Source organism: Periplaneta americana, chromosome 4 (genome assembly GCF_040183065.1).
Source record: "Periplaneta americana isolate PAMFEO1 chromosome 4, P.americana_PAMFEO1_priV1, whole genome shotgun sequence".
Classification (NCBI taxonomy): Eukaryota; Metazoa; Arthropoda; class Insecta; order Blattodea; family Blattidae; genus Periplaneta; species Periplaneta americana.
In genome coordinates, this window is record NC_091120.1 from 175297241 (window position 1) to 175309770 (window position 12530).

General features: G+C 38.6%; 1 protein-coding gene across 9 annotated transcripts in view; it reads left to right on the plus strand.

Annotated features, from left to right (window-relative positions):
• The window catches only part of Bap170 (Brahma associated protein 170kD), a 465097-nt gene that overhangs the window by 146461 nt on the left and 306106 nt on the right, over window positions 1-12530 (plus strand). The gene's annotated exons all lie outside the window — the stretch shown is intronic.

Genomic DNA, 12530 nt, shown 5'->3' on the forward strand with positions numbered 1-12530 from the left:
AGACAAGGGATTCAGTAACAACAAAATCTATCTAAAAAAGAAGTAATTTACATTAAATTGCATGTGAAGACTAACTTAGGATAATATAGTCATTGTGACCATCTTATTTATGGTTTTTAGACAAGTGCAAGAAGTCAGAATTAAAGTAAATCTCATGTTTCTTTTATTTGGAGGGGAGGCTAATTTTTTTCTTGCCCAGGGGCGTAAGGACAGGGTTTAAGCCACAGTCGCATTTGTCGCATTTTGCTATTCGACTTCTAAAAATGCAACAAACTTTGAATATAAATCTGCAAAAAAATGCGATAACCACATTGGACTTCAGAGACGAAGAGGTAATGGAGAAAATTATATCATAGATGTGTTTGGTCTAATCTGAATTTAAATGAAATGCTAATGGAATGGGCAATGTTCAAAAAGATATTTAGCAATAGATGTTCAGGAATTGATTTCAAAGAGTTGGTGCAATTCATGTAAGTTAAGTGAACAAATTATTCTAATTGATTTATATAATTTCGTCACAGAACGTCTTTATACTCATCCTCCTACACTGTAGAAATACCTCGCCTCTGGAATTTGTTCCTAATGACGTCAGGGACTGCCGGACTTTATCATAATTCAAAATTAAATTGGAAAATTTTGTCTTATTTAATGCTTTTTAGGTATTCCTAGAAGTGTTGATTTGTGTTTTTTTTTACTCTAGATTAAAGTTGCAAGTTTCTTGTTTCTGTTAGTTAATTAGTTAGAATACAATTAATTACGATACTTAGTCACTCATCTACAGTTTGTGTGACTGCAATCTGTGCATATTTTTGTGTGGCTTTACTTTCTTTATAGTGTGACTTTTCTTTTTTATTTCTATTATTGTATTTGTATTTCTGGTGGTGTGGAAGAAAAGGCCTGATGGCCTTAACTACACCAAAATAAATAAATAAATAAATTTTGAGCTGGGATTTAGTTGCATGAATCTTGTAAAAACTGGAATTAGAAACCGCCTTTTAGTAAAAAGAGTTAGCACTCTGCTAACAATAAATAAATAATAAATCTTGAAGGGCCTACTAATAAAGAATTTCAATGTTTAGAAAGCCCATAAAATAACGTATTTTAATGTGATCAGCAATAATTGATTCTAAACATACCTAAGTCTAATGATTTATTTACGTAATATATCTAGAGTGTGATAAGTTGGATTGAAAGTCATAAAACTCCAAGAAACAAATTACATAACTTTTTGTGTCTGCATACTTTATTTATTTTATCTTTCTGCACAATTATTTATTTTCTAGCTTAAACCCTGGTAAGGACCCGTAAGTATTACGGCCCTGCTCGTACGTAAATACTGCCCTATTTATGACGAGTAGTCATTAATGGCGGTGCAGGTAACGTTCTGTGCACAACAGGCAGACAGAGCGTGGAGCGCTATTTAGGTCGCGAACACACCGGGTGGTCCGGCCGTGACCCGTGTGCATAGAGGAAACGCATACGGAATTCGGGCGAGAACAGAGTTTGTAGTGGGAATTGATTATCAGCAGCGCGAGTGAAGATGTCTGGATTGCGTACGGGCGGCGCGGGGGGGGGGGGGGCGAGTGAAGTAACGCAGTCGGGACGGAGGAAATTGCACGGAAGTTGGTAGCGTAGCGAAAATGCGATATTGATTCGGGTTAGTCGTGTCGTGCGCGCGGGCGCGGGCGCGGCCCGGACGGCAGGCGGGCGCGTGGCTCCAGCTGCTGCTGATATTGATGATGACTGCCGACGACGGTTCAGCTGGCCCCACGCATGCCCAGCCGGCACCTTGAGGGCACCGCAGCATTCACACCCGAGCAAGTCAACACATCTTGTTTGCTCTTCAAGCGGCTGTGCTCGCTCGCGCGCTCTTGAAGACGATGACGTCATTAGCGGTGATCCCTTTTGTCGCCCACATTTCCCTCCCAAAATCACGGTTTCCTCTCATTTCATGTCAGATTGTTCACATTTTAGATAAATTCACGAAGAAAATTTTTCATGTAATCCCCTCTGTATGCGTGTTCGTGTGTGTTTGGAGTGTGTATGTTTGTGCAGGTGTGGCATGACTTTCATTTTCTCGTTCGTGTGTTTATTATTATTATTATTATTATTATTATTATTATTATTATTATTATTGTTATTATTATTATTATTGTTATTACTACTACTACTAAACTACCACCACTAACTACTTCTGAACTCTCACCATCATTACAACTAACCTTCCATCACTACTACTACTATTAAATTACAACCGCTCACTACTACTAGCAAACTTCCATCACCGCTACTACTACAAAACTGTTACTTTAATACTTCTGCTACTAAACTACAACCGTCATTACTATTAATAAACTTTGTCACTACAAATACTACTAAACATTCATTCCACTACTACTGTACAAAAAACTGTTAGCAGCAATAGTCGTACTCCGTAGAGGTAGAGGAACAATACTTATAGATTAAAATTTTTCCATTGCTGTGAGGTAAGTGAATAAGGAAGGCACTCTTCTCATTGGGTCGTTGAAAACAGCTGATCTAAATTGAACCCACTTTTACACCTGAAGACGATAGACCCAATCTTCGAAACGCTGTGATCTTCATTATTTAATAGCAAATTAAAATGTCCAGTATACAGGTTGAACCCTAAGTAATGTCATTAATTTCAGGGGGTTATTCTTTGAGATATTTCAAACAAAAAGTTAAATACAATTTCGCTCGTTTTTGCTTCTCTTTCGAGATAAAATTGTTTTATATGAAACATTATTTCATAGCGTGTTTTGGGAAATCTATTGATTTAATTCCCAATTTGCTCAGTCATTTTAAGAGAGTAGTGTATTGTGATAATATAGTACATTATGCAACGAGCCTATAACAATAGTAATTAAGACGCAAGTATGTTTGTTTATGAAACGAGCGCAAGCGAGTTTCATAATTTTCATACGAGCGTCTTAATTACCATTATAGGCGAGTTTCATACGACTTTTTATGCTCGACCATATCCCTAACTTGAAATTATTCAGAAGTACTCATTTTATTTGTATCTAACTGAAGAGCGGAACTGACCTTGTGCAATACCTCGTAAATTGTGAGATGTGCGCAGAGCGAAAGTATTGTTTTTTTTTCCGAGGAACAGATCTCCACATTGACCTTGATAGCCTATAACCTACAGAGTAAACTAAACATTAACCTTGATATAACCTGGAAATTGATTTGGAATTGAAAAACGAAATGACAAATTGAATTTATATGAATATTATTTACAACTAATTATAGTAACAGAACATAACCTTCTGCGACAGTATTGGATTTCCAGCCTCTGTGACGTTTCCCTCGTTGTCTTTCGATTGCATATCCGAGAATAATCGAAAACCTGAACTTTAATGAATAGGTGTACTTTAATGACATGCATTAAAGGACTGCTACCAGGTGTATAATTACTACATTTCGGCATGGTCGAGTATAAAATAATTTAAAGACTTTTAGTTTTGTCCAGAAATTTGATCTGAACAAATGCAACTTTTCGTTCTGAAAAGGAACTTTTGCTTGGTGAGTGTTGTATTTTTTACCCGTGCAGTTCGTTAATATTTATCCGAGTGTTAAAAATTTTACAATTTGACCATTTCTGGCCTTTTTGGCAAGCCGGTTTAGCTTATTTTACCGAGCGATAGTAACACTGCAGTACTGCGGATTGTGTCAGCGTTGCCTTTTGGCGACGCTGTACCAGTGCATTCCGATGCGAGCGCACTTCATAAATCACCAGAACTCATGTCTGCCAGCTTTAAAGTTGTATTCCGAGATTGAAAATGAGCCGTGATTCAATACAAGTTTTAGTATTTCCCGCAGCTCTTTCTCTGAGAAAATAGACCACGGGTATTTTCTTCCTAAAATTCATACACACACGCTGCGAGGAGCGTCCAGAAAGTGAGTTCTTGAAGTGAATGAATTAAATCGTAAGTTCTGCAATATCTGTTATTTTAATATCATGATATTACACATAATGCTGTCTGTTTTCTACATGTAAACCCCTTTCGTTGAAACATTAGTGCGATCAATGAAAGGAAAAGAGACAGGAATTGTAAAATACATAGAAAAAAGTGAGCTGGCGTCCTTGCAAGAGGCCATGAGGCATTTGGGAAGAAACTAGTGCCGGAGACGCGCGCGTTCCTCGCGGTAACCAGCACATTAATAACCGGGCGGCTCTGGACGAAAACCCGAGCGTCCCCAACTAACCTCACTGTACTATTTAACTGTCTTACAGGTCGACTTCGAAAAAAAAAATAAATAAAATCGCAGAAAATTTCTTATAAATGCGACCATTCAGTGTACAAAATTTGAAGGTCCTATCCAGCCTTCCAATGTTGAACGTTTCCTTGTAAAAGCAAGACTTTTGCGATGATGACGTGACCTTCCGATGGTTAACAATGATGGTGACGTCGAAGCAGTCACAAAGAATTGATTCGGAATATTGGCGGCACACTATTGCATGAGAGTGAACAAAACGTTTTGCTCCGATATTCAGGTAGAGAAGTTCAAATATCTTGGAGCAACAGTAACAAATATAAATGATACTCGGGAGGAAATTAAACACAGAATAAATATGGGAAATGCCTGTTATTATTCGGTTGAGAAGCTTTTATCATCCAGTCTGCTGTCAAAAAATGTGAAAGTTAGAATTTATAAAACAATTATATTACCGGTTGTTCTTTATGGTTGTGAAACGACTCTCACGTTGAGAGAGGAACATAGGTTAAGGGTGTTTGAGAATAAGGTGCTTAGGAAAATATTTGGGGCTAAGAGGGATGAAGTTACAGGAAAATTGAGAAAGTTGCACAACACAGAACTGCACGCATTGTATTCTTCATCTGACATAATTAGGAACATTAAATCCAGACATCTGAGATGGGCAGGGCATGTAGCACGTATGGGCGAATCCAGAAATGCATATAGAGAGTTAGTTGAGAGACCGGAGGGAAAAGACCTCTAGGGAGGCCGAGACGTAGATGGGAAGATAATATAAAAATGGATTTGAGGGAGGTGGGATATGATGATAGAGAATGGATTAATCTTGCTCAGGATAGGGACCGATGGCGGGCTTATGTGAGGGCGGCAATGAACCTCCGGGTTCCTTAAAAGCCAGTAAGTAAGTAAGTATTCAGATATTAAGCCGGATAGTGTGTATATGGAAATCAGCTGATGGTAAGTACAAAATTATAGTGGAACAGTTGTAATTTTATTAATTTACAGCAAATAGGAATTTACTTTCTGGACACGCCTGGTGGTTACTATGGTTACTATTTCAGCGATAAATTGAAGATGATGTTAACATTGGATCATTTTCATTTTGATAAAAAAAATAACTCCACGCTTCGATTAGTAGATTCACCTTCGTTTTAGGATGAAATGTGAGAAGAGGAAAGGAATGCTAAGCTTTGAGAGCATCATCAGCAGTAATGAATTCCATCTTACAATGTCTTTAGCCATCCTAGATGAATTCCAGAGAGGTTTGATTGACCACGTCTTGTGAAGCATTTGGAAGCCACCCAACCTAATCGCAAAGGACGTTTTGCTTTTATGTTAATTCATTAAAAAAAAAGTCTTGTTAAAAGATCTTCAATAGTTGCTCTGACAACCTTGATTTTCATTCATGTTGAGAGGACACGGCTTTCCACGGCCTCCATTTCCATAACAACAGTGGGTAACGGTGTACATTTACCATAAGGCCTGCGATGTAACAAAAAGAAAGAAGTGTAGTCTTGCTTCTTTATCCGACGACACTTTTTCGTTTGTTGCGGGCCTGTTAGATTGGCCGGCAGAGCATCTTGCGTCAGATTACTAGTTGGGGGAATCGTTTCCCAGCAAGACATCTTTTTCACCGTTGCGGAACGGCTCTGTGGACCACTTACGGGTACATCCCAGAGTCGGTTACCAGGTGTTAGTCGTAACATCATACCGGCTTGTGGTATTAATGTAATGAAGACTTAAATTGAAGCATGGGGCATGAATAGAAAAATATGAATTAATCTCGGTGATGCTTCGGAGACTTTGAATTTCTCTAGATAACATACACACAATTGTTAATGTTACAAATTCAAGGATTTTGGCCCTTGCAAAAATGTAAGAGCGAGTTACTCATCACTACTGGCGGGCTGGGTGGCATAGGTCAGGCCGCACAGTCATAACACCAAACACCTTATCATGTCACGGTAAACTCCGGCTTAAAAAACAATATTCTTTCACACCTCTTACTAACCACTATTATACTCCAACCAGGAGAAAATCTCAGGGGATTGAGACGCAGCGGGGTGATGCTGTGAATGAATGTTGATGTCATAAGATGTCATAAAGTCACACACGTGGGTACACGCATCTCCATTGGCTAACTCTCAAAGCACAAACGATAACACTGATATACACATACTTATACTATCCTAGTTACAAAATTAGATCACAGTTAATCTCCTGGTCTTTTAATCCCTCCATACAGGAAATAACACATACAGAAGAGCGCATTTTTTTAAACTGACGTTATAACGGTAATATTATGTATCTACTTCGCTCCAATACATGACGCAATAGTAAGCACATTCCTTTCACGGTTAATCTCCTGGTTGGAGAACAGTACGTCTGTTGACTAAACAATGTCATGATGACATTTTCTTAACATGGAGTGTCCCTCAGCTACGAGCATAAATATTAATTATTTTTAATTCTTTCCTTTCCCTCTTCCCCTCGTATGCACGTATGTGATTAAATTTCTTTCTTATGACGCAACACACAGCTCGCTCACTAGCCAGACAAGCAAGAACAAGGGCAAGATCGTTGAATCTTGCTGTACTACTGCTGATCCTTCTATTGTTATTACTATCGCCGTATCCGCGTCGTCTAAGGCGTCAAAAATGAATAATTGATTGGGGAAATGGGAGAAGGAATATTTAAAAGGCACACGATAAGAATCTCGGCGATACGGAATGCACACTGGTTCGAGTTGTAGGCCCTACATGAGAGGGAATTTGCAAATTGAAGTTCGGTTGAAGTATGGGATCGGTACTTTTTCAACATCGTGGTCGAAAAATGGTGAGCTACAATGAGTAGGCTGATTCTGTCTAGCAAACCAGCTTCAACGGCTGAGGGAATCAATGTGTTGATCGATTTTATTTCCGTGCTGATCGGATGAATGTCCAGCTTCCAGAATTGAGAGTTGGTCAACATAGAGGACATACTGGACTTGTAAAAGCATCGAAATATGTTCGGTTCCAAGAAAATATGTCCAATATAATGAGATGTCTAACATACGAGGTGTCCAAATACTGACTGTAATATTATTAGTATGACATTTTTCTGGGATACTCATGCTACGGCACGTAGAGAACTTTGTTAAAAAGTAAGTTTAGAAGAATAATAATACAGTTTTGTTCGTTAAAGAATGGGGTTGATTCAGATGTAAACCAATTTGAAAACATTCTGATATAGTTGTCATTCCCCCCCCCCCTTGCTTTAGTGGCCTCTCCTCTAGAGAATGATTAGAAGTTTCCTCAATGACGATAAATTGCAGGATCCATGCTTCAGTTCATTTATTGTTATTTATTTCATTTGCTATATAGCAACAATAGTGAAAAAAAAAAACAAACAAATTTCTGTGAGAATAAAAATATTTCCTGACTTTTGAATAGCTCTCTTGTCGGAGGAGAAGACGGGTGTCATGCTCTTCACATGTAACGGGAATCCCACCAACTGTACGCCCAGCATCAGATTGAAAAGCCCGACAGGGTTATGAAAACTCTTGATAATATAGGAAATGTTTTCGATACGATGATGTTTGCTCTGCACCGTCAAGTCAAAGCTTTGAAATGAGTCGTTTGTCCTGGGAGCCGCTACGGTACATTGACTTCTCCCCCCCCCCCCCGCCCCGTGTTTCGTATTCATTCATACTACAAGTGGTTCGATACAAGAGGCTCGCCATTCTCACACCAGACATTCACTTTCGTTCTAGCTCTTCTATATTTCAGCGACTTCGAAGGACTGCGCGACCCAGCATCAGCATCGATTGCACGCGTTCAGGTCAAGAGGCGAGAATAGTCGCGATATTTTGTTGAAATTATTCCAAATTCAGTTCCAATTCTTATTGGATCTTTGAATACTGAACCGAGAGCAAGATAACGTGAACTGGACTTGCATTTTCTCCTTTCAGATTATTATTAGATTCAAATAACAGAGGATTTTCTTTAATGAGACTTTAATTTCAGCTGGATTTGCATCTTGCATAATTACTGTTCTCCAACCAGGAGATTAATCGCGAAAGGAATGTGTTTACTATACCGTCATCTATTAGAGCGAAGTAGATAATATTATCGTTATAACGTCAGTTTGAAAAACATGCGCTCTCCTGCGTATGTTATTTCCTATATGGAGGGATTAAAAGACCAGGAGATTAACCGTGATCTGATTTTGTAACTAGGGTAGTATAAGTATGTGTGTATCAGTGTTATCGTTCGTGGTTTGAGAGTTAGCCAATGGAGATGCGTGACCTTATGACATCAACATTCATTCACAGCATCACCCCGCTGCCTCTCAGTCCCCTGAGACTTTCTCCTGGTTGGAGTACAGTAGGAATCTGTTTATTTTATAATAAACCACTATTTTGAACTTGTTGAATTCCATACATCATATTGAGCTCTCCTCGAAACATAGAGAGAGAGAGAGAGAGAGAATAATAATTATACATAACTTCAGCTGTCATATACAGAAAAGAAGCTGGACATCTTCCATAGGCTAGTATTATTCGACCGAGGCCAGTGGAGTCCTGTAGTCCCGAGCGCCACTTTTACTGCTCCCACGTTCGTATAGCGTTCATCGCGATAGTTCACATTACGCCCGCTGTTCCACTCTCCTCGGTCGAGTAATAACTGATTTAGCTGTAATTTCTTTACCTTCGTTGTCAGCAGACATATCTTGGGGACCGATTGAGTGCAACACTGTGCATGCAAGTTAACTGAAGGAATATTATGAAATAAAGAACTGTTTGTTCACCACGACACACATATAGTTTGTAACTACCCGTCAGTACGCTACTTATCTCCATAGATAGTGCATCTGTAGTACATCATGACGAAGAAAAAGGAATCTAAGAAGCATCAATTTATGATATAATTTGAAGGCGTTTTGAAGTGAATGGGGAATATATTACTTGCAAACTATGTAGCGTAAATATGCGAGGTGACAAACGTCAATTTTTTAATAAAAAAGCCGCCCTAAATAAGGGTTCGAATAGATCGGCCTACTAATCAATTCATAAAGAATAATCATGAAAACCAATTTTGTGACAATTTGAAAGGAAAAAGAAAACATTAAGATAAATGATATGAAAACATAGGAAATCATTTACAATAAAAGTTTGTTGGGTACAAATGATTACTAATTATTTATAGCTAAGGATGATTTTAACAAATGAGATCCTATGGCATCAATCATTGCATCAGAAATTTTAAATTGTTTAAGTTGATTTAAAGTTTCTCGTGGGATCGTGCCACGGGCACCGAACATGAGCCCAAAAACTGTCCAATGTGTGATGTGGTATTGTGCTCCAAGATGCTGACAACAAGGCTCATATATGACTTGTTTTTCACGACACACCTCTTGTGGCTGTTGCTCATGCATCTCGAAACAGATTGTGGGATCAAGAATGACAGAGACATTGTAACACTAGAAAACACACAGCAAATAGAAAACTGTTTGTAGTGCAATCTGAGTTTTCTTTTTAGGAATGTTATACTCGGTTATATTGATAGAAATTAGTTTCTTCACTAATGATCTTGAAACAGTTTTAGCAATTGGAGAATCACATTTGCCTTCTCCTTCACTGAAAAATAGGTATACATTTTTTTTATAATATATGCAGCTTGTCCAAATGACTTCTTCTTGTGGGAGAGAATTAAAGACATGGTCTACCAGGTGCGTCCAACAACTAGAGAAGACATGAAAGAATGAATTAGAGAAGCGTGCGTCTCTCTCAGCTATGCTGAAGTGCAATCATGGATGTTAGGAGGTGATCACAACATTGTTTAGCACAGGGTGGCGTATATTTTGAACAATTACTATGAAGAGTGTACGTACATAAACAACATACAGCATTTCTCAGAAGATACCATTTTTGTTGCTTTGTGAGTAAACAATAAAAGTTAGAGATGGAAAGTTTCAGTAAAAGTTGTTTCTTTTTAAAAATAGTTTCCAATGGTACCTTCAATGACCTATGTTCTCATTTGCAATTTTGAAGTTAACCACAGGTACGCCTACTTCCGGTTTGTTACGGGAAATGGTACTACCACCAATCGATTCTTTACATAGGTTTTGGTTATCAAAACTTTTTTTATGAAGAACCAGCATCATATAGTTTTCGAGAAAAAAAGCTAATACGGATGGTCTGAAACACCCGGTATATATATATACAGGAGTCCACACCTATGGAGTAACGGTTAACGCGTCTGGCCGCGAAACCAGGTGGGCCGGGTTCGATTCCTGGTCGGGGCAAGTTACCTGGTTGAGGTTTTTTCCGGGGTTTTCCCTCAACCCAATATGAGCAAATGCTGGGTAACTTTCGGTGCTGGACCCCGGACTCATTTCACCGGCATTATCACCTTCATCTTATTCAGACGCTAAATAACCTACGATGTTGATAAAGCGTCGTAAAATAATAACTTACTAAAATAAATAAATAAAATATATACAGGATTTCGTGACATAGAAGTGTGGTGAAAAGGTCTTAAGACCGAATTCTCAGTTTGTTCGCAAAGAAAATTGTAGCGATGGCGGTTACCTGGTTGAGGTTTTTTCCGGGGTTTTCCCTCAACCCAATATGGGCAAATGCTGGATAACTTTCGGTGCTGGACCCCGGATTCATTTCACCGGCAGTATCATCTTCATCTCATTCAGACGCTAAATAACCTACGAAGTTGATAAAGCGTCGCAAAATAATAACCTACTAAAATAAATAAATAAAATATATACAGGATTCCGTGACATAGAAGTATGGTGAAAAGGTCTTAAGACCGAATTCTCAGTTTGTTCGTAAAGAAAATTGTAGCGATGGCGTTGACGATTATGGAAGCCAGAAACCAACTCAGACCCATCTTCAACTTCCTCGGCTCATTGCCCAACTCAAGATAGTAGAAATAAACACCTTCTTCCATGTTTACCACGGGACTGAAATGTTCTTGTGTGTACCAAATTAAACAATATTCATTCGTCAGCTGCAAACATCTGCCTGAAACATTAAATATGATGCAGTAAGCATACGCTTTTCGGAGAAATCCCAAAGAAGCCGTCTTTCCAAGTCTTTTTTTTCTCGGTATTCTGTAAAAGGTGAACACTGGGATTTTTTTCATGCTGTTGGGTGTGAAGAAATTGTACAAGCAGCATTCTTCTGAAAGGCCAAATGACTGGTTGTTGTACGTCATTTGTGAGTTGGAGACGCTCGTAAATAAATAAAAGTAAGCAGGGGCAGTTCAAGGTGAAGCAGGTCGGCGTTCATAATTTTATCTTGTTTTTATGCAAACCGTTTCTCTGGCAGCGAGGCTGGTAGCATTGTTATTATCCCACGAGTGCTCAAGAGCATTGCGGTCCGTAACGCCCCTGCCTTGTGCCTTGCTGTTGCTGTTTTCCTGCGTGTACAGTAGTCGGAAATTTAGTTCTGTTAATGGCGGATTGGTTTGTGGAGGTGGGGACTTACAGAAACTGATCCGTAGAGTATTGAACCGACTGTACTTTTCTGTAGTACTTAGGCCCTCTGTCAACATTGCTTCAGGTAGTTCCTTTGTGAACTGGATAAGTACTGTTACATACGATTTATTAACATGAAAGAATTCAAGGAATCGTTTTCTTTCTTAAAATGCTGTTACCCAACTACAGTAGAACCTCTATTAACCGTGGTAATGAAGGGTGGACTGAACGATTAATCGAAAAAATCAGATAATCCGTACCGTAAAATATTTTCGTAAATGAATTGAATAATTTTTTAAGTTTCGTAATTTCCTCCGTAGTCTTCTGTTTAATACGCTAGGCAGTGGATCAGAAGTTCACTAATTTAAGTTCGGTTGTCAAGGACGTGCTTTAAGGGGCAAGGAAACTCCTTGTAATGGCTGTAAGCGGAAAGATAGGAATAGTATAGGTCTCATGTTGTAGATTTACATACTCTATACACTTTATCCTTAATTTTTATTAAATCGCGCACAGTTGTAACATCACTCTCGTATTCTGATGCGAGATGAGCCACAGTTTCTCTTTCTCCAAATAACTCAATTATAGTCTATACATTTTTCGATACTTATTACAAAAGTTTTCTTTTGATATTCATGGAATACATTTTATGTAGAAGTTGTATAGTATGGCAACTCGAACAGTAGAACAAACTGGAAGTGTGAAGGTTTGTAATAACACTCTCTAGAAGAAGAAAAAATACGTACTAATATAACTTACAGTAGTACTTCATATGCTTCTGCAGCAAAAAAGGGGGGGGAGGAGGAAAGAGTGAGCGA